General features: G+C 43.4%; 1 protein-coding gene across 2 annotated transcripts in view; it reads right to left on the minus strand.

Annotated features, from left to right (window-relative positions):
• Positions 1–23,541, minus strand: part of DAB1 (DAB adaptor protein 1) — a 1,170,471-nt gene that overhangs the window by 375,821 nt on the left and 771,109 nt on the right. The window lies entirely within an intron of this gene.

The following is a 23,541-nucleotide window of genomic DNA, read 5'->3' on the forward strand; positions in this document are numbered from 1 at the left end:
CATTCTTTCAGCAAATATTTACTGAGTGCTGTATTAGTTTTCTACTGCTACCCTAACAAATTACCACAAATTTAATGGCTTCAAACAACACAACTGTAATTATGTTCAGTGCTGGAGAAGTCCAACAAAGGTCTCACTGGGCGAAAAGCAGTTGTAAAGAGGGCTACATTCCCTTCTGGAGCCTCTAGTGGAGAATTCATTTCCTTGCTTTTTTCTAGCTTCTAGAGGCCGCTGATTCCTTGGCTTGTGGCCCCTTCTTACATCTACAAAGCCAGCAATGGCAGGCTGAGTCCTTCTCATGCTGCCATCTCTCTGGTTCTCTGCAGCCAGGTACATTCTCAGCTTTTAAGGACTTGTGTGATTAGACTGAGCCCACCTAGATAATCCAGGATAATCTGCCATCTCAGGGTCCTCATCTTAATCCTATCTGCAGAGTTCTTCTGCCATATAAGGTAACTTACTCACAGGCCCTGAGAAGTGAGGCATGGAAGTCTTTGGGGGCCGTTATTCTGCCCACCACAAACACACACTCTATACATACATCAGTGACCGAAAGGAAAATCCCTGCTTGAGACAGTAAACATTCTAGTGGGTGGGGACAGACAATAAACGTTGAAAAGGAAGCAAAGTATTCAGTATGTTAGAAGGTCTGAGCACTGTGGAAAAGACATAAGCAAAAGAAGGTAAAGAGGAATAGGAGTGTCAGGGTCGGAGGACAGATTAGGATTAAAGATGGTGGGAATATATATTAGAGGGTGGAATGCATGCAATTGAGATCACGAAAGGGCTGCAATTATTGGGAAATTATAAGATCATTAATTTTCAAAAATGTAGTTAGAGGGCCTAGCAGATACTAGTTTCTTTTTCCCTTCCAACGGTGATGATTCTCCTATGAAGAACCCTGGTTAAAGTCTGTCCCTCTGATTCTTAGGGTGGGGTATCTTGGCCCAGGAGGCAACAAGCTTTGTAGCACAGTGAAGAGTGCAGAGGTCCAGCTCCACAAATTACTGGCTGGGAGACCTGGAGATATCATTTTCCCTGTCCGGACCTCAAAGTTTTCATAGATTGATTGGCACTTACCCCTGGAACCTCACACTATTTGGAGAATAAAGAGCAGTAAGTGTAATCAAAACAGTGTGGTAGTAGCATAAAGATAGACCTATAGACCAAGAACATGGAGAGGCCATAAATAAACCGTCGCATACATGGTCAAATGATTATGGACGAGTTCCAAGACCATTCAGTGGGGGAAAAGATAGTCTCTTCAACAAATAGTGTTGGGAAAATTAGATATCCACATGCAAAAGAATGAACTTGGACCCTTACCTTACACCATATCCAAAAATTATCTCAAAATGGATCAAAGACCAAAAGGCAAAACTGTAAAAATTTTAGGAGAAAACACAGGGGAAATTTTTCATGACATTGGATTTGGCAGTGGTCTCTTGGATATGACACCAAAAGCACCGGCAACAAAAGAAAAAAAAAACAGATAAATTAGACCTCATAAAAATGTAAAACTTCTGTGTATCAGAGGATACCAACGACAGGATAAAACTGCACGGGAGGAAATATTTGCAAATCATATATCTGACAAGGGGTTAATATCCAGAATATATTAAGAATTCATATAACTCAACAACAAAAAACCCACAAATAACTGAATTTAAAATGGGCAGAGGACTCTGGAGATTTCTTCCAAAGAATACGTATGAATGGTCACAAAGCGTATAAAAAGACGTTCAACGTTACTAATCATTAAAAAGATGCAAATCAAAACTGCAGTGGGATATCACCTCACGTCCACCAGAATGGCTACTGTCATAAAAACACATCCCAAGTACAGGCATGGATGTGGAGAAATTGCAACCCCTGTGCACTACTGATGGGTACATAAAATGGTTCAGTTCCTATGGAAAACAGCATGGTATTCCTCAAAAAATGAGAAATAAAACCACCATATTACCCAGTAATTTCGATCCTGGGTACATACCCAAAAGAACTGAAACCAGAGTCTTGGGGAGGTATTTGTACGTTCACGTTCATCTCGGCATTATTCACAAATAGCCCAGCGGTGGAAGCAACCCAAGTGTCCAACAGTGGATGAATGGATAAACAACACGTAGTACGCACATACGGTGGAATATCGTTCAGCCGTAAAAAAAGGAAATTCTGACATATTCTACAACGTGGAAGAAACCTGAGGCGATCACAGTAAGTGAAATAAGCCAGTCCCCACCCCCCAAAAACACGAATGCTATATGATTCCACTTACATGAGGTACCTAGAGTCCTCAAATTTATGGAAACAGAAAGTAGAACGGTGGTGGCCCGGGGTGGGGGAGGGGAGAAATCAGGAGTTGTTACCATGAGTACAGAGTTTCAATTTTGCAAGAGAAGAACGTCTAGAGATTGGCTGCACAACACTGTGAGTATCCCCAGCACTTATAAAGTGGCTGGGGTGGCAAATTTTATGGCATGTGTGTTTCACCGCCCTAAATTTTTTTAATTTATAAAGCAGTAATGTAAGATCAGTAAGGAGGTACGTGTAGGATGTTTGTAGAGCACCAACAGAAATGTAAGCACTGCCCCCATGCTACGATGTGCTCCTTGATGAGAAGTGACGGGTTTTATTAAGAAGCACACGCCCCCTCCCAGATCTTCCATGATGAACAGCACACAAAATGGGGTGCCTGCCCACGGCCCAGAGCAGCTGCAGGACACCATTTCTCAGGGTTTCTGGGGCAGACTGTGTACTCCCCCCGGCCAGATGAAGTGCTAATGGAGTGGCTATTATTCAAACACTGCAAATCAACACACATAAGATACGGTACTATGTTTTGAAACAGGAGACTCAGGGCAACCTTGAGTTTCAATGTTTCACATAAAATTCTTCCTTGGATCTGTGTTAGCTCCTTTCAGTTCTTCCAGATTTCACGGGCAGGGACCTGGCTACGCCTGTGTAAAACAAGATGTGTGGCTGCACTTAGCTTCACAAGCTCATTTCTCTGGGCAGGTTCTGGGTGTGAGAAACATCACTTCTCGGATTATCTGTAACACATTCATTCAACAAACATTCACTTAGCAACTACCATATGCCAGCTCTTAGCCAGGTAAATAAGACATAGCCTCTGCCTTCCAGGAGACTCAGTGGAGTTGAGGGGTCAGAGACAAAAACCTGTGATTCCATTTCAAGGTGTGCAAAATCCAGAGGCAGAGACAGCATGACATACTCCGGGAAAGAGTAAATAGCTCAGTAAGGGTGGAATTCAGGCTTCAAGGCAGGGAAGGAGAAAGAGAAGGGGCTAAAAAGCTACTGGATTAGAACACAGTGCAATTGAGCTCTAGCCACATGGCAGTGTTTCCCATTAGAGACGTCCTCAAAATGGCAAGGTGCCGTGGAGACGGCCCACTGGTACTTCATTCATCACTGATTCTATTTTGCTTCCTAAGAAATGGATGGTTCATTGATCGCTCCCTTTGGGAGGTATTTATCGGTGTCCTCAGCCTCCTCTTGAGAGAAGCACATTCCAGAGAGTTAAGAGCACGGGTTACAGTCAGCAACAGTCAAGGTTTTGATCCGAACTCTGTCACCCGTTGGCTATGAGGTCTTGGGTGAGGGACTGAACTGCCCAGTGTCTATATATACAGTATAACGAGGGGAAAAAGGAAGGCTCCTATCTCATTGGATTGTTGTGTGGTTTACAAGAGGAAATTGGTGTCAAGGGCTTAGTACACAGTAGGCACTTCATAAATGGTACGGATGGTATTCGTCCACCTATTCATTCTTTCATCAGACATTTAATAGGCACTGTTCCAGACACCAGGGGTTAAAGATAAATAAAGCACAGTCCTCAGTCCTCAAAAGCCCTCAGGCTAGTGGGTCAGACAGACATAAATACACAGGACGACAGAACGTCAAATGCCTGGCACCAGGTCATCTCACTAGAAAGGCAAGAAACAGATTTGAGATGAGGTGTCTGCAACTAAACCCATAATCCATCAGCCATATTCACCGCATCCTCTTTCTCGCATCATACAACAGATTCTAAACAAAAGCTTCAAAGGTTTACTTGCTGTCCATTTCCAGGTACATAGATGACCCGCCGGAGCCCCCTCCCAACCAGGACCCTTCCCCTGACGCAGTGAAGACCTCAGATCCGTGCATACATCTTCCCTTACGTGTTGCTCCTTGTGGGGTACATACATTCATAACTGTGATTATTTCCCCTTCTGAGCAAATAAACCTTGAGACCAGATGTCTTTCAACAAAGATGTCCCTCCACCCATCCACCTGACGTCTGTTAAACAACAATCCTGTCCTTAAACGATTCTTCTCCTACTGACCAACCGTGCAGTCCCGATTCACCCAGAACACTTCCATCACCCTAGACAGCCTTGTTCCTTGTGCTAACATTATAACAGGCTTCTCCTCTGCTGGAGCTCCATGGGCCTTTTGTATTTCATGCTATTTGTGCTCCCGGGTCCGTGTGCAGGTTTTTGTTCCCATTGTGATGTGATCTCCTTGAACTCCTCGAGGCTCCTTTGTACCCCCTTCTTCTTTCTCAGGTTGCCTCTGACTGCCCACCAGCTCCATCCCAAGCTCCAGGCTCCCTGCCCTCTTCTGTATCTCCTTATCTCTCCACCTTCTGCAACTCGGGTTCTACCTACAGTTGGCCTATCATCTCCATCTGCTTTAGTCTCTACCTCCGTCTTTCTCTGAAGGCTCCTCCCCCTTCCCCTTTCTTTCCTCTTCTGTGGATTTCAGACAGAGACAGCCCTCTCTGTTTTTTGTTTTTTTGTGGTACGCAGGCCTCTCACTGTTGCGGCCTCTCCCGTTGCGGAGCACAGGCTCCGGACGTGCAGGCTCAGCGGCCATGGCCCACGGGCCCAGCCGCTCCGCGGCATGTGGGATCTTCCCGGACCGGGGCACGAACCCGTGCCCCCTGCATCGGCAGGCAGACTCTCAACCACTGCGCCACCAGGGAAGCCCGAGACAGCCCTCTCCGAAGTGAGCAAGTGAGTCTAGCTCCCCATCCGCACAGCTCATTTCCCCTTCTGCTCTTTTTCTTAGGACTCTTGTTTATCCCTCATTACTGTATCACCTTCCTTCTCTGTGACCCTCAATCTTGCATCTCCACCGAATCCCACTCCCCCCTCACAAAGTTCTCCTTCTCCTACCCACTCTGAAGCCTCAACAACATTATTTCAAAATGTGTCACTGGCTCTGCTTTGCTCCCTCTTTCCACCGGTGCCCTTGAAGCTGTCCCAGCTGTGCTTGCCTCATTTTTATGTCATCCTTTTAGAAAAACGTTCAAAGATATTCTCTTTTACGCCCCAAGGGTAATAATCAATTCGTGCTTCAACGCTTCATTTTATTTTAAATAGGAGGCATAGTTGGAACCGCGCTTTGTGCACCCCAAACACACACATCCTCTCCTCGCCATTCCTGTTGTCACTATCTTGGCTCTGGTCCTAATTATTTCTCTCCTACGCCCTTCACCCACATCTCTGACTTATTTTTTGTCACTTTCCATCTGCCCTTCACACCCTCTACTTGAGACTGGTTCCAAAAAGCAAATGTGATCAATTAACTCCCCAGACTTACAAGGCTCCAATAGCTTCCTGTGACTTTCAGCACAGAGTCTAAACACTCCAGGATGTAACGCAAGGCACTTTGGGATCTGGTCCCTGCCTACGACTGCAAGCTCACATCCTCTACTCACCACCATCTAAGCTCACTGGAGACAGTAACATGGGACCCCTCCATGGGTACAACCAGAGGAAACACATTATGGTAGTTCACGCTGCCATGCCTCTAATATGATGTTCTTGTGTTGGGAATGCCCATTTTAGGTAGACAGACAGATAAACTCCGATTATCTTTTCTCTTTGATCCCGTTATCCTTCTAGCCTCAAGCCAACAGAAGTAACAAAGAATAGATGGAGGGAGGGAGAAGTGACACAAGGAGACAGAGAACAAGCAACTGCACGGTATACTCAGATAATTTCTTCACCAATAGATAATTTCTAACCCCGTATCAATTATAACTAAATTGTTCTTCAAATGAAATGGAAGGCGGGTAACTAACCCTACACTTCCCTGGACACAGTCATCTGGATACCCAGCTGTCCCCATATAAACCAGCATGACAATAAGAACAATAAAAATAAGAGCTAATAGACCATACTCCGGAAAACGTCCGAGTTCTTTACCTACGTTAACTCATAAATGGTGAGGAGGCACAAACATCTTATTTGCTCAAAGCCGTACAGCTTTTCGTGGAGGGCCAGAGTGCAAACCCCAAAGCCAATGCTCTTAACTGGCAGTACACCAATACTGCCTCTGTGATCTGCTATTTTAAACAGCACTATTAACACATACCAAACTTTCTTCAACAGTCTCATTATAGACAATGAAGGTTTGGGCCCCGCACAGTCCTCTTAAATAGACCGTAGCATTCTTCCAGAAGCACATCAGAGTGAAAAGAATACAGAGTTTGAATCAGAAGGCCTGATGGGATTCAGGTTCTATCTACGTTACTCAGTAGTGGTGTGGCCTTAAGGCAAATCATTTAACTTGGTCCTCAATTTCCGCCTGTAATGGAGATACTGACACCTACCCTCACAGGGACGCTCCAAAGTATAAATGAGATAAAGTCTATAAAAATACGTTGCAGAGGCACTCATTTCAATTCTAGCAGTCCTCGTCGGACACCAAACTATCCATGATTATTTTCCTGATACGAACAGCACCTGGAGCTCCTTAATTCCTGGACACTGAAGTCCTGCAAGCATCTGCCCTGAATTTCATCCCCATGGTGTGAATAATCAGAGCCCTGGCAGGTAGCTTTTTCTGGACCACAATGTCTTATCCTGTATGAACTTACTTCTCCTTTCAAATCTTCCCTCGAAAGGGGCCTGTAGAGATGATTTCAGCTCCCCCTCAAGAATGAGATAAGGAGAAATCAAAGAGAAAGAGAAAGAAAAGCCAGCTTTGGTCCTTTTCATTTCATTTTTCAACCTATCATGACCTGCATCATTTTCATTTTTTCTGCTGTATTTTCCCTCTTCTCCCAACTCTCTGTTCACAAACTGTTACCATGCTTACTACAGTCCTAGCTAATGCCATTAAGGAAGTCTGCTTTCAGGGTATCCAAATTCCCAGCTTGCTTTCTCCAGCTGTGGCTATCTTTCCTCCTACATCCTCATGCCCCATGGCTCACATAACCATCTCAGTGGCATCCTCCCAACCTCTAAGGATCCACACGATCATTTCCTGTAAATAATTTAAGTCCTTCAGCCATGTTGCTGGTAACCATGCTTTTCCTCCAGCTGTGCAGGAGAAACTAACTCACTGATCCTTACCACAGCCAGCCAGTGACAGAGCTGGGATTTGAACCCAGGCTCCCTGCCCACAACCAAAGCTCATTCCAGAATAACACACTACTCTACATTCTTAGTTCCAAGAATGTTCAGTAATTCACAAGTATTCAATAGCCCAATACTATGCTTGGTACTGGGGATGCTCTAAGAGGCAAGAGGGATACAAAATACATTCAGAGAGGTATGAAAAAAGAAGAGGATGCAACAGAGCCATCTGACAGTTCTTCATCATGTATTCTGTGGCAAGGATGTAGCACTAATGAATACAGTAACTCACAGGTGTTGATTATAGAATTTATCATACGTAAGACAATCAAAAGGAACAATCAAGTCATGGTGTTCACTGCTGTATCCTCAAGATCGAACTCCCTGCTTGGCATATGCCAGGCATACTAAAAATATCAATTAATTAATGCTTTCATTACGTAGTTAAGCTTGAATCTCTAAGAGCATGGGTCTTGACTGTTTCGTGGTTCATTTATTTATTTAACAACCATCTTTTACTGAACATTACTATGTTGGGAAATGTTACTATAATGACCCCTGAGGTATCTTGATGCTAGCAGGTAAAAATAACTTTCTATAAGACATCTGAAGCCATTTCTCGACACGTGCATTCTACACAGGCAGGTGAATATATCCATACACGTGCACACGGAGGGTGCCACTTTATGTTCCTGGAAAACTGCATTTTTAAAGTAATATAGTGTTCATGCCCAAAGTAACGCTGATCACAGTTCTCACCGATTGCCTCTCTTCGATAAATTTAGTTTGTATCAGGCTCTTGGAATAAAAAAGAAGGGAGGAATTCATTCTGCCCAGTGGTGTTTCAGAAAACAGAAAAGATATTTTTGTTGGGTCTTGAAAGTCGAGTACAGTGGTGAAGAAGGGAAAGAAGGCCGGGAATGTACTCCCTTTATATGGGACAGCACTTCCAAACCCTGATGTGTGAGAGGTATGTTCTAGAAGCAGCCAGAAGACCCATGTGGTTCAAGGAAAACTGCATGTGGGCCTGGGGAGGCGGAGGTAAAGACAAGGGGATGTCTGTGAAGTCCAAGGAGCACTGTACTAGCTTGTAAACCAGCGAGGCCTGTTTTTCCAGACAAGAGTCTGGTGCTGGGGGAAGAGCAAAGGCCCTGGGGCGGCACCCCGGGGCTGCACAGTCAGGCCCAGCCACGGCCTCCCTGTGTGACCTCTGGCAGGCTAACTCCTCAGCCTTAGTTTCTGATACAAAATTCAGATGATAATTATAGTATCTAACTCATCGGGTTGTTGTGACAGCCAAAAGAGCATTTAGAATCATGCCCGATGACTAAATACTAGCAGTAACGATCCACCTATAAGCAAAGCCATTACTGCCCGAGATTCACTAAAAGGACTTTTGGTTTTCCCAAAGTTCCACATCAGCGTAAGGATCTGATTCAGGCAAGCATTTCAGAAACTGCCTGTTAACTGGTGCTTATACTGATTATCAAGGAGATAGATCCTCCGCAAACTCCGGCCTGTGGGCCAAACCTGGCTCGCTGCCTGTTTTTGTAAGTTTTATTGGAACACATTCATTCGTGTATTGTCTATGGCTACTACTGAGCTACAGTGGCAGAGTTGAGTAGTTGCAACAAAGACCCTATGGCCTGCCGGGCCGAAAATATTTACTATCTGGTTCCTTTCAGAAAAAAGTTTGCTGACCCCTGAGACAGATGACTGAATGATATAGAGAGAGAGATGACATCCGTATATATGGTACATGAGAGAGAAATATCTCTACCCAGAATCCAGAATCTTGATTCAAGAACTTGCTACTGAGCCTTTCCTGCTTCGGCTGCTCTCTTAGACAAGTAGTTCTCAATGGCCCACCCTCTTGTGATTTGCTTATATGAGTGGGTTTATCTGTCAGCCTTTATCAAAGGTGGTACAGAGAGAGAACAAAATTGAGAACACTGCCTTAGATCTTAGCAGATTATTCGAGCCAACCCAGGCAGAGCTTTATTCAAAGTAATCATTTCACTCACACAGGTTGAATTACTTTCCCCTTTTTCTATCAGACCAACGTCAGACCCAGTGGGCCCTGTGTTGCCAAGACAAACTGGTGAAGGCAGAGAGCCTTGCAAACCAATAGAAACACATGGCTACATTAGCCTCTAGTCCTGAAGTACAAAAGCCGCCTTTGTGGTTGTCTGAAATACAAGAGATCTCAATCGCTGTTTACTGAACCTTAAACGTCGACAAAATAGGTTACTTTTAGGTCCTGAACTAACTTCCAATTTATCCTTTCCTTAAGGAACTACAAAAGAGATTGAGCTGGATACACCACATCACTTTTGTTATGTTAGAATTAGGGATTAGAGCAGAAGCAAATGCTTTTCTTTTTTTCTTTTGGCTGCATTGGGTCTTCGTTGCTGTGCACGGGTTTTCTCTAGTTGCAGTGAGCAGGGGCTACTCTTCGTTGTGGTGCACGGGCTTCTCATTGCGGTGGCTTCTCTTGTTGCGGAGCACAGGCTCCAGTAGTTGCAGCACACGGGCTCAGTAACTGCAGCACACAGGCCCTAGAGCACGTGGGCTTCAGTAGTTGCACCGCGTGGGCTCAGTAGTTGCAGCACGCAGTCTCTAGGGCACACAGGCTTCAGTAGTTGCGACACGCGGGCTCAGTAGTTGTGGCTCGTGGGATCTAGAGCTCAAGCTCAGCAAATGTGGCGCACGGGCTTAGGTGCTCCGCGGCACGTGGGATCTTCCCAGACCAGGGATCGAACCAATGTCCCTGCACTGGCAGGCGGATTCTTAACCACTGCACCACCAGAGAAGTCCGCAAATGCTTTTCAATGAAGCTTCTCTGCAGATGCCTCTGGAAAACAGAGGTTGACCATGCCCTCAGAGCAGTATGTTCGAAACGGTTTCTGTGGACACTATTTTAATAGATGTTCTGTAAGAACAGGGAGGGGTCCCATGTCTAGAAAAGCTCAAAACATTGAGTTTTAAAACATATTTCTAATAAGGACCTGCTGTATACAGCAGGAGTTCTCTGAGTTCTCTTTAACTTGTGCATTATTAATCTCCAAGAGGGAGAGAGCATGAGGAGTTTCTCAAACTTATTTGATCAAAGAAACCCTTTATGGGTCTGATTTTTCTTGGAACGTAGGTTAGGCAACATGGTCTTTAGATTATGAAAAAGTTTCCTGAGAGATGTGACCTACTTTAGATACTCTCTTAGAAAGCAGCTACTTATTAAAAATTAGTTGCTTTTTGCCATTCTGCCTGTTAAAGCAGCAAAGAATTACTAACATACATGTTAGATTCTATATTATCACTCAGCCACGGGAGACAACTTCTATGGAGGTGAGATTCACAAACCTCAGTCTTGCAAACTGGCTCTCAGCTATCAACCTGGATGTCACAGACCATGGGTAACTTAAAAAAGGAATAAATGTCCCTTGAGCCACTACTGCAAGCCAAGAACTGTTTGACATATGACATTGCATTTAATCTCCAGAACAACCCTGCAACGTAAATATTTCCATTTTGCAGATAAGGAAATTGGAGGCCAGAGAGTAACCTTCCCAACTGTAAAATAACTAGCATTGAACCCATGTCCGTCTGGTTCAATCTGTTCTCAGGTCTCCATACGAATTATCCCAAGCACTTTTTAAATTTACTTTTTTATGAAGTATAGTTGATATACAATGTTGTGTTAGTTTCAGATGTACAGCAAAGTGATTCAGATATATATATATACACACAACATATATATGTGTGTGTATATATATACATATATATATACATATATATACACACACACTTTATCAGATTCTTTTCCCTTATAGGTTATTACAAAATACTGAGTATAGTTCCCTGTGCTGTACAGTAGGTCCTTGTTGGTAATCTAGCTTATATGTAGTAGTGTGTATCTGTACAAGAGAATTCTCTGTGATGATGGAAATGACAGGTATCTGTGCTGTCCCCCAGCTCTACTAAGGTAGCCACTAGCCACGTGACACGACTGAGCCCTTGAAATGTGGCTAGTGTGTCTCAGAAACTGAGTATTTTATTTTAATTAATTTACATTTAAATATCCACAGGTGTTCCCCTGACTACCATACTGGAGGGTATAGATCTGTAGCATTCTTTTCTTAAGTACAGAGGCTCTTTGACTCAATTTTCAGAAACACCAAGTTTCTGAAAGATAGTTTTCTGCTATCCACCTCTGGTTTTACTTTTCATCATTAAGCAAGGAGCCAACAGATCCCAAGGACAGGGGTCAGAGAGCAAATGGGTGTGGGGAAGCTGACTGGCAAATAGAGTGGAGAAGTGAAAGCAGAAAATATGGGTAAGAGAGAACACAAGCTAAAGGAAGAAAGCAGGTTAGGGAGATTCCTTGTTGGGCCAAACCAACCGAAGCATTTTAATAAGCCATAAGGTGGCGAGGCAAAGACACAGCAAGATCAAAGCACCCAAAGGTCTGGGGTAACTCAGAATACGTCCAGGGCACTTCAGTGGGCTCTGAGACACCATCTTACACATCCCTCATTCCATTTGCTGTCACTGAAGCATAAGAAAAGCTTGGACACTTAAAACGTTAGACACAGGTTTTGGAGAAATCCATTTAACCTCGCATCTCTATGCCAAACAAGCAAGGTGAGGGAGGCACAGGTGTGTCATGAAGCACTTTCGGGTGTAAGGTGTCAGATTCTCTGGGACCCTTTGGGACGTTGTATCTTTTTTCAACTCTTCTTGCTAATTTTTTTTTTAATATTTATTTATTTTGGCTGCACCGGGTCTTAGTTGCAGCATGCGGACTTCTTAGTTGCGGCATCCAGTCTTCTTAGTTGCGGCATGTATGCGGGATCTAGTTCCTTGACCAGGGATCGAACCCGGGCCCCCTGCATTGGGAGCTAAAGGAAGCCTTACCCACTGGACCACCAGGGAAGTCCCTTCCTGCTAACTTTTGACACAAATCCTAGGACTCCATGTTTGGGAAAAAACAGTTTTAGTTGTTAATTTCGCATTTTGATCATGTGAATGGTTGATAGCAAAGTAAATTGTTGGTTGCTCTTTGACTTAACGATTTTAGCAATTCATAATCAGAGATATCATGCTGACTCTAGAAATGCAAGCCAGCACAGAGGTTAAGAACAGGAGCTTTGAAATCACACTATCTGGATCCAACACGGGTTCTGCCACTTAATGGCTATGCGACATTGACTGTGTACTAGTACTTAACCTAAGCCTCTGTCTCTTCATCTACAACATGGGGACAAGAATGGAATCTGCCTCTTAGGGGTGTTCTAACTGCTCACATAGAGCCAGACTGCAAACACTTGTTAGTAAGTCAAGGACCTGGCTCCTCTAATAACCCTAAACAAGTCATCTGTCCATACCAAGTCAGCGGGTTTTTTAATCTATAGAATGACAAAAACAATTTTCCCCTATATTCATGTATCTTCATTATAGGGTTCACTTGAGATCATATAAATAAACATGCTTTAGGAAGGATAAAAAATTATAATAATCATAGTTTATCTTTTATTAACACTATATTTTTCTAGGGTCAAAAAGGACTGTTATTCGATAGAAATCATAAAATGTTAAAGTCAGAAGGATCCAGAGATCATTTTATTCAATCCCCCTATCCAATGTGGCAGTCTTCTACCATACCCTTTTCCATCGATTTTTCCATCCTACAAAATTTGGGAAAGGGAGCAAGGACATGATCATGTATAAACCACTTCCCACTTAGACAATTCCTTGAGGCAAAACTTGCTTTTTCTGACCTTCACTTCTTTGATGATAAAATATCCATTCCCCATAGCAGTTTTTAAAATATTTGAAGATAGTGATTATATTTCACACTTCCACCATACACTCATCCCTGCCAACAAACACCTGTTTCAAAGTACAACAATCTCTGGTTGTTCTATTACTTTTCTAATTTTTGAGGGACAATCTTTTTTTTTTCTTCCTCATTCAACATTCTACCTCCAGACACACTCTGGTTTGATCAATTCCTGTTCCACTAACATTTATCTAACCTGCTACATTCCATGCCCAGTGCGGGGCTCCAGGGAAAAGAGCTGAGACGGAGAACACCATGCCACATTCACAGTCACCGCCTGGTATATGAGGCAGATGTGTTTACACTTACTTGAACTTCCGACTGGCCCTCCAGAGAAGAGGGACAGAAATCCACGATCAATTTCTTCTTTAGGTACTAAATACTTCTATTAATCTACCCCAACAGGCATCTCGCGTAGCCTATCGGTGACATGTATTAACTTACATCAATTCCTCCTCTCCATCTCCTTAAGAACAGCTAGATGTTCACTACATTCTCTTCTGCTATTAATATTAACGGTTGGCACCTAAGTCCAAGACTTTGCATTTAGCTCTTTCAAATCTTACCTTGTTTGACTCAGTCAACCCTTCTCAGGTCTGAAGACCTGTATTAAGCCTGGTATGTTGGCTCTTTGGTCTCTGTGTTATCTGCCAATCAGGCTGGCGCACTTGGTCCACTTTCTCCCACTCCCTGATGAAATTGTTCACACCAAAAACGACTTCCACGTGGTGTACGCCCACATTTACCAGGTTTATCAGAGACAATGGGTAGTGAAGGTTTTCCATGCATTCATTCAGTCAACATCAGCGAGTGCCTTTGAGCAAGGCCCAAAGGCAGAGGAGATTATAAAGAGAAGGAGAAACAGTCACTGCACTGGGGACACTTGGAGTCTTACAGAGGTGACCATCACGTATATGAATGACTAGAATACGGGGCCTAATGCTGGTGCCGTGGAGCACGATCAGGAGAACCATCCATTCTGACAGAGAGAACCTAGGATGGCCTGAGGGAGGGGAGGGCAATGAAATGGGGCTTTGACACATAAGGAGGAGCTCAGTAGGCAGTGATGCTGAATGAGTGGGTGCCCAATTACATCTCATTTTCTGTGTGGTCTTTTACTTCCTTTGAACACTGACTTGAAGGCTGGGTTATAGTTTTGAGCATGGTCATCCAATACTGAAGTCCAGTGATGGGGAAAAGGGGAGATCACAGAAACTGGTAGGAGATGTTTTTTTTGTTTTTGTTTTAAAGAATATGTTGGGGGTAGCGGTTTATTAATTTATTTTTATTATTTATTTTTGCTGTGTTGGGTCTTCGTTTCTGTGCGAGGACTTTCTCTAGTTGTGGCAAGCGGGGGCCACTCTTCATCACGGTGCGCGGGCCTCTCACTATCGCGGCCTCTCCTGTTGCGGAGCACAGGCTCCAGACGCGCAGGCTCAGTAGTTGTGGCTCACAGGCCTAGTTGCTCCACGGCATGTGGGATCTTCCCAGACCAGGGCTCGAACCCATGTCCCCTGCATTAGCAGGCAGATTCTCAACCACTGCGCCACCAGGGAAGCCCCGAGATGGGTTTTTAATGATGCAAGTGACATATCTATTTTTTGTTTGTTTGTTTTGGAATATTTTTCTCCTTTCTGGAGGTCTTCCTGAAAACCAGTCAGTATGTTAACTGGCATCTCACAAACTTCTCCTCAACCACAAACGGCCCTTTCTACTTCCAGCTTTTGATTTGGGAGTTTATAATAAAATTTATTTTTTTTCTGTCTTAAAATGCAAACCAAAAACCCCCAATGTTTACAAGTCAGAGGCAAATGCTCCAGCCTTTGTTTCACAGCTCTGAATGTCTTAAGAGCATGTACGCCTGGGCTTCTGTTGGGAAGGCTGGAGATGTTGGCTCCAGGCTTGGGGCCCGGCCACGCTGAGGCTTTTCGAGGCCTCCTGGGTTTTGTCCCACTCCCCACGGGGTGCCCAATTACACCTCATTTTCTGTGTGGTCTTTTACTTCCTTTGAACACTGACTTGAAGGTTAGGTTATAGTTTTGAGCATGGTCATCCAAGACTGAAGTCCTTCTTCCTAGGAGATGCTGTCCAGCTCCTGGTGGGGCTTTTGTGTATAAAGAGGCTTTTTCACAGTTCTTCCCTCCAATTCCAATCTTAGTTTAAGCTTGAGGTGATTAAAGATGTTTGCAGGAGCCAGAATCGAGAAACCTTTTGCCCCCTTCTTTTCTATTGGGATTGCCAACTCACCAAAAACATCCTTCCAGCCACACAGAACCCAAGAGGCAATGCAATGAAGAGCGACTGGCTTGTAATGCAAGTTCTTCTTCCTTCACGGAGGATGAGGAGAGATTTGTGGACAAAGACTGTATCTTCCTTTGTTTTCTTAGCACTGTGCAGAGCACCAAGCCTAGAGCAGGTGCTTAAGATTAACAAATATTGAGTAAGAGAGTAACATGATAAATGGACGGATGGCATAGTTGCCTGCTCTCCAAATGGGATTGTCCTAATTAAATAACATTTTCATATTAATTCAAGCCTGAGATTCCAGGCTTATGTCATTTTGTGAAATGAATCAGGACATTGACAGGCATATTTACTTGGATAACATGCATATGCTTTAGAAGGTAGGCCAAGTCTGAGAATCCCAGTAGCCTATAAAGTACCCATGACCCAAATGCCTCGCATCAGCTCACTGGTCTAGCAAGCACAGAACTACCAGAATCCTATCTATATATCACAGACTATGAAAGGTGAAAAAAAAACCTCATTTCACAGATAAGAAAAGTGAGGCTGGGAGAAGTAAAGGGACTTGCCCAAGGTCACATAGCTAGTAAGCTGCATAACTTGGACTGAATTTATTGTTGCTTCCCCAGGAAAGCTGATCATTCATGTTCAAGGTAGAAAAATAATATGCATCAGCTCGAGCCGTAATAGACCTAACGGACTCAGATAACTCCAAGGTTCCTGCCTCGTTATGAAGACCCAGCAGCAAGTCTAAGACACCAGGAGCCAGAGCTGAATTGAAAAAGATAATTGCTCTAAAATGGATCGTGCCAAAGTATAATTGCCTGTCCAACCTCCCCAATGCTTCGGATACTCGCTCACTGACCATGTGGCTGCCTTTGCCCAGCACTCACTGTATGGGTAGTTTCCACTGGATTAGGAGCCAAGGGGGCCTTTGGAATTACCATCTAAATTTCTTTCAAACTTAAAATAGAGCTAGTGTTTGACAGCTCCAAGGGTCCATCCCTGCAAGAGCTCCCCTCCTGGTGTGACCGGCTGGAGTTCGGAACCACCACCTCTGACTGTCTGCAAGTCAGTGCAACAAATGAACAGGACATTGGTATTAGAGCATTTATTTTTCAGGTAAATTTTTAACACCTGCGGTGGAGAGAATGAAAAACAACTGCAGGCTCTCAGGTCTATGGAGCTGTTCCTTTCTAAACACTCCAACCCCCCAATGCCCTGTACCTAAAATGGTGCTTGGCACACAGTAGGCATTTATTTCAAGCGGCTGAATGAACAAAAGTTATGAAAGTTCACCTGACCTGCCCATGGACTCCCCAGGTGGAAGCAGCAAACTGGAGGTTCTGTCCACAAACATGGTCGACCTACCCATGACTCTGTATTAAGCAAGATTACTGAAGTACTTCATGTCAATCAGTGTTTTGTTTTGTTTTGTTTTAACAAGCCACAAAGTGTGTTTCCCACTGTCTCTGGTTAACAGTCACCTCTTACACTGATCCATGGAGACTTCCTGAGTGCGGGCCCTAAATTATCTCATGTAGCCTGGACTGTTTATTTGAGACACTTCTCCTCACATGAATCCACCACATTACCAGTTAGTAACGCTGAGGAGAGAGAGGCAATCATAGCGCGTGCCCATCTAAACGCATTACACAATTCATACATGGGGCAATCACGAAATGGGATTCATTCAGTCTCAGGACTGACGTTGATGTGGCTCAAACCTAATTTTCTAAAGGACAGCACAGTTCTCATTGATTTGGGGAGATGTATTCACACTGTCTTGCTCTGCAGACTGGCTCTCCATGCAAGAACAATCTTGAAACATCAAAACTCCGGTGAGGATCGTGGGAGCTCTCTTTTCTTTCTTAAAAGCACATGAATGACCTTACCACCCAGAAGGCCGCATTTTGACGTGATGGGAAGGAACACAGCACAGCCCCACCATAAGGCGCTGAGTAATCGGAAATGTATAAAAGGATTCCATTACGGGCATGAAATGATTTACCTCTCCACTCGACCGCAAACATTTGGCATTTCACATACATTAAAATGAAATCTCCCTGAGAAACTACTGAATCTACTTTACATGGCCTAAGTGTCTAAGCGATTTCACAACTATACAGGAGTCCCTTGCCTTTTCAGATATATTTGCTGTTGTCTTTCCCTGTAAGATCTCTAAGATACCGATGCAAAATATTTACTGAGTGTCTCATTGCAAAATACTTTTCATATATGGGAGGATATATAAACAAAGGCATCTTCCCTCAAAGAACTCACAGCCTTGTGGGGAAGCCAAGATACCCAAAACTACCCGTTCTGATGTACAATCTCATGGGTGAAAAGTATAGTAAGAACAGAGAAGGACAGAGCCTTGGCCAAGGGAATGTGGAAAGGCTTTTGAGGCCGAGGGCAAGAGTGTGTGTGTGTAACCCTGAAATACACAGTCATTGGTATTATTACACATGAACAAAGATTCAGGGTGTATAAAATCAGAGAGTTACAGTGGGCGGGGATCTTAGAGACGGATCACCCAAAGCCGCCTTTCTCAGCTGAGAATATGTAGGTGCAGAGAAGTCAAGTAAGTAGTTAAGGACACCAGATCATCTAACTCACCTGATAACATAACCCGTATGTCCTATCGTGTCCTAGAATTCCCCTGCTACACAGACTGTTAGCGCTTCATTTCTTTTACCTTCACAGGTAACTCAACTCCGCACAGGTGACTCAGCAGAAGTGCCCACAGAGTTTCCCTAAGACTGGGCTCCATGCTTTCAGCCCCTTTTACATATAGAGAGCTTGTCTATGATTCCACCTGGAATAAAACAACACTAAAAAAAAAAAAAAAAAGCAAGCTGTGCTCCTGACACTGCCTGCATCTTTATACAATAATGACTAACTAGTTAAAAATTGGTAATATGATAGGGTGACACAATATCTGGATTGAGGTCCCTACTGCCACTTCTGCCACAATGAAAATGAAGTAAAAATATACAGATAGATAAAGAAAAGACCGCTAATTTCACGGTACAGTAGATGTTGGGACAAGAACTGAACTTATACCTATGAGGTCAGTCTCATCTTACAGGCGGGGAATATTAATTTGCTGATAGGTTTTATGCTGGAGAGTTTAAAGGAAAATTGGAATGAATGGTGCTACAAAATTTCAACCTCTCGTACGAGGCTGAGCACAAGCAGTAAAAAGGAAACTGTCTGGGTCACCATATTTTATTGCGCAAAGGGCTGAATCAGAAACTTGGAGTATTAATAAAATATTTTCTACATGGACTTTGCTGGTGAAATAAATGGCTTCATGCTTTTATGAAGATCTGATATGTTACTCACATTTAAGGGCAGTGAGTCCCCCTTTTTGTAATTACTAATAGGCATGGTTTAATTACACCTCTAAGTCCCAAGATACTGCTGTAATACACCAGCTGGGGACTGAAGTGCCCATTCTCTACCAGATTCCTAGATTATCTGGAGTCTGACATGCAAATCCCATCAGCTTTGATTCAGATACTTCCCGGGAGGGGCTCAGGCAATGTATCTTTTGCCTTATTTCTAAAGAAAAATACTCACGATAGACACATCGATTTACTTATTACCTTGTTAACTCTCTGGGGCATAGTTACCTACTTCCTAGAGAGGAAGAATTAACTTGTGAGCAATACTGTCATAAACACAGGCAGAACAAGACCAGACAGAATCCAAACATCCCAGGGCTTTCATAATTGGAAGACATCTAAGAACCCTCCTCTGGAGAGGGGAATTGTCCCGTAAAGTGACAGAAGCCTGCTATGTGAATTGACAGCAATTCACAGGACAGAAAATCCTCCCTCTCCCCCAACAAACTGGCTTTTCCTAAGAAGAGAATCAGGGGAGCTAAGAATGCTTCAAAGATACAGTGCAGCGAGCAGCGACTGTGTAGCCTGTGCCTGCCTGCCAAGCATGATTTCCCACCCTGATTTTCCTTTGGGGAATCATCCTCTCATCTCAGTTTCATTCCATATAGCTTGGTGGGGCTAACCCCACCCCCTCTGGCTCTGTAGGTGGGCCTTGGGTCCAGTACTGGCCAATGGGCAGGAATTCCACCTCCCCAGCCCCGACTCTCAGAGATGAATTCAGGAATCAGAACAAGTCCACTGAGTGCCAGCCCCAGGCTGTTCTGTGCTACTGGGAAAAAGCCTTCTTCCCCTCTGCCAGGGTTGCTAAGCTAGTAGGATGTAAGCCTGGATGGCTGGGGGCCGTCTTTGCCACTGCTTAGGAAGAAACTTCTAACAAAGCCAAGGCAGAGAAAGTCAAGCTAGCGCGTGGAACCAGAGCTGACAAAGCACTCGGCTCTAACCACACCTGCAGCCAGCCAGGCCACACCTACCGCTGGTTATGTGAGCAGAGAAATCCCTTTTAGACTGAAGTCGCGCTAAGCTAGATTCCTGTCACTGGCAACCCGAAGAGTCCTCACGGAGTCAACATTTTCAACTCAGACTTTTATTTTAAATCTTACACTAGTATAGTAGTACCTTTACTATAATTAATGAGCCAACTGATGAACCAGTACATTATTATTAACTAAAGTCCGCATGTTATTAATATTTCCTTGGTTGTTATGCAGTGTCCTTTTTTTTTTTTTTTTTTTTTTTTTGCGGTACGCGGGCCTCTCACTGTTGGGGCCCCTCCCGTTGTGGAGCACAGGCTTCGGACGCGCAGGCTCAGCGGCCATGGCTCACGGGCCCAGCCACTCCGCGGCATGTGGGATCTTCCCGGACCGGGGCACGAACCCGTGTCCCCTGCATCGGCAGGAGGACTCTCAACCACTGCGCCACCAGGGAAGCCCGCAGTGTCCTTTTTTTTGTTCATTGTTCTAGGATCTCAACCATGGTACCACATAACATTTAGCCATTATAACTCGAGACTCTGACAGTTCTCAGACTTTGCTTATGTTTGATGACCTTGACAGCTTTAGGAAGTACTGGTTGAGTATTTTGCAGAATGTCCCTCCATTGGGATCTGTCATAATTACATTGGGGTTATGTGTTTTGGGGACGAAGACTGAAGAGGTAAAGTGCCACCTTCGTCACATCGTATCAAAGGCACGTACTCTCAACATGATCCATCCCTGCTGGTGTTAACCTCGATCATCTCGTTGATACGCTGTTTGTCAGGTTTTGCCACCACAAAGTTACTCTTTTTTATCCCCTTTCCATACTGTATTGTCTGGAAGGAGGTCACTATGAGCAATCCGTACTTAAGTATCAACTCAGACTTCTAACTTAACATGGCAGCAGGTATGTGAGACACCCTACACCAACCTCCTGTCAAAATAAAGTAGAAATACATAGAAAGGGAAAATGCAATATATTGAGATTGTACTGGAGCTTAAAAGCCCAGAAGAAAAAGCTAAATAGTCTATGGATGCCTGTATGAAAAACAAAAGCCCAGCCTAAGCCCACTCTACTCTTTGAACCAGAACAGTGTAAGGCCACACTGTCCAATATGGCAGCCACCAGCCCTGTAAGACTATTTAAACTAAAATTAAATAATGTTAAAAAATGTTTTTAATTTAGTTTCCCAGTCACACGAGATAACATTTCAAATGCTCAGAGCTACATATGCCTTGTGGCTACTATACTGGACAGTGCAAAGAGCATCTCCATCATCACCAAAAGTGCCAATGGAGAATGCTGGCAGTAATTCTACCCATTTCCAGATGCGGGAGGCAGTCACTGTACTAACAAGAAAATCGAGCTGCTGCAAAAGACTGATGAATGAAGATATTTATCACAGAATTATTTACAGTAAAAAAGAATGAGCAACAACTTAAATATACAAAGGGAAAAGCTAAATGTGGATACAGGCATGTTAATGAAATATTACATAACTTAAAAAGAACATTTAGATAGACACTTCTACAAAGACATAAAGATGGCCAACAGGCACATGAAAAGATGCTCAATATCAGTAACTCTCAGAGAAATGCAAATCAAAACTACAACGAGGTATCACCTCACACTGGTCAGAAAGGCCATCATTAAAAAGTCTACAAATAATAAATGCTGGAGAGGGTGTGGAAAAAAGGGAACCCTCTTACACCGTTGGTGGGAATATAAACTGATGCAGCCACTATGGAGAACAATATAAAGGTTCCTTAAAAACTAAAAATAGGGCTTCCCTGGTGGCACAGTGGTTGGGAATCTGCCTGCCGATGCAGGGGACACAGGTTTGTGCCCCGATCCGGGAAGATCCCACATGCCGTGGAGCGGCTGGGCCCGTGAGCCATGGCTGCTGAGCCTGCGCGTCTGGAGCCTGTGCTCCGCGACGGGAGAGGCCACAGCAGTGAGAGGCCCGTGTACTGCAAAAGAAAAAAACTAAAAATAGAATTACCATATGACCCAGCAATCCCACTTCTGGGCATATAGCTGGAGAAAAACTCTAATTTGAAAAGGTACATGCACCCCAATGTTCACAGCAGCACTATTTACAACAGGCAGGACATGGAAGCAACCTAAGTATCCACTGACAGATGAATGGATAAAGAAGATGTGGTACATATATATAATGGAATATTACTCAGCCATAAAAATGAGTGAAATAATGCCATTTGCAGCAACATGGATGGACTTAGTGATTTTCATACTAAATTAAATAAGTCAGACAAAGAAAGACAAACATCATATGATGTCACTTACATGAGGAGTCTAAAAAATGATATAAGTGGGGCTTCCCTGGTGGCGCAGTAGTTGAGAGTCCACCTGCCGATGCAGGGGACGCGGGCTCGTGCCCTGGTCCGGGAAGATCCCACATGCCGCGGAGTGGCTGGGGCCGTGAGCCATGGCCGCTGAGCCTGCACGTCCGGAGCCTGTGCTCCGTAACGGGAGAGGCCAGAACAGTGAGAGGCCCGCGTACCGCAAGAAAAAAAGATATAAGTGAACTTATTTACAAAACAGAAATAGACTAGAAAACAAACTTATGGTTACCAGAGGGGTATCAGGGAGGAGGTAAATTAGGAGATTACCATATTCACACTACTATGTATAAAATATATGAACAACAAGGACCTACTGAAGAGCACAAGGAACTATATTCAGTATCTTGAAATAACCTATAATGCAAAAGAATCTGAAAAAGAATATATATATATATATATATAACTGAATCACTCTGCTTATACTTGAAGCTAATACAGCATTGCAAATTAACTATACTTCAATTAAAAAAAAATAGAAACATAGAACCTACTGTGTACCACTGGAGAGGCGGAGGACATTTTAAAGAGTATTTTTAAAAGAGATATGGGAACATCAGTTGTTTTATTTTTACAAAATAAATAGTGTTTTGACAACTATTTTTGATGAACTCCACCAGGTAAAATGTTTATAGCAAAAAGGGCCCTTTCTCATCTTCTGAGATGGCCCACTCTCTCTGTGGAGTGTGTCTGTCTCTAAATAAATCCACTTCTTACCTATCAAAAAAAAACGTTTATAGCAAAAGGAATAGAAAATACAATAGCTCAGTTTTTAAGTGATTTCTATGTGCCGAGTAATGTGCTAAATGCTTAATATGCATTATCTGGTTTAATAATCCACATGTTAAATAAAATAGATGTTATTATTTCTATTTCACAGATGAGAAAAAATAAGCAGTGTCAAGATTAAATAAACAGAAGAACCTGGACTAATATCCATGTTGGTCTGACCTCAAACCACAGACCATCTCTGCCACTCAAAAACATTAACAGTGATTGCTTCTGGATAGAAATATTATAAGTGACTTTTTTCTCTCTTATACTTTTTTGTGTTTTCCAAATTCAATAAACAGAGATTGTTTCTTTAAAAAAAAATTCTGAAAGAAACATTCATTAAACTTGACCATAGCACTATACGGTTAAAAGAAGACTGCTGTATGCAATGGATCCTTGCTGAAAACGGGTTAATTACGAACACTAAGAGCTTTCATATTCAGCTGAAGCTTCTGTTCAAATCTAATTCCTCAAAGTATATTGCTAGACACTAATGGAAACCCAAAGAGACACACGCATTCAGGAGATGTATAGCCAATGAATTTTCTGTTGTTTTTATAGTGAAC

This window comes from Pseudorca crassidens, chromosome 2 (assembly GCF_039906515.1).
Source record: "Pseudorca crassidens isolate mPseCra1 chromosome 2, mPseCra1.hap1, whole genome shotgun sequence".
NCBI classification, from domain to species: Eukaryota; Metazoa; Chordata; class Mammalia; order Artiodactyla; family Delphinidae; genus Pseudorca; species Pseudorca crassidens.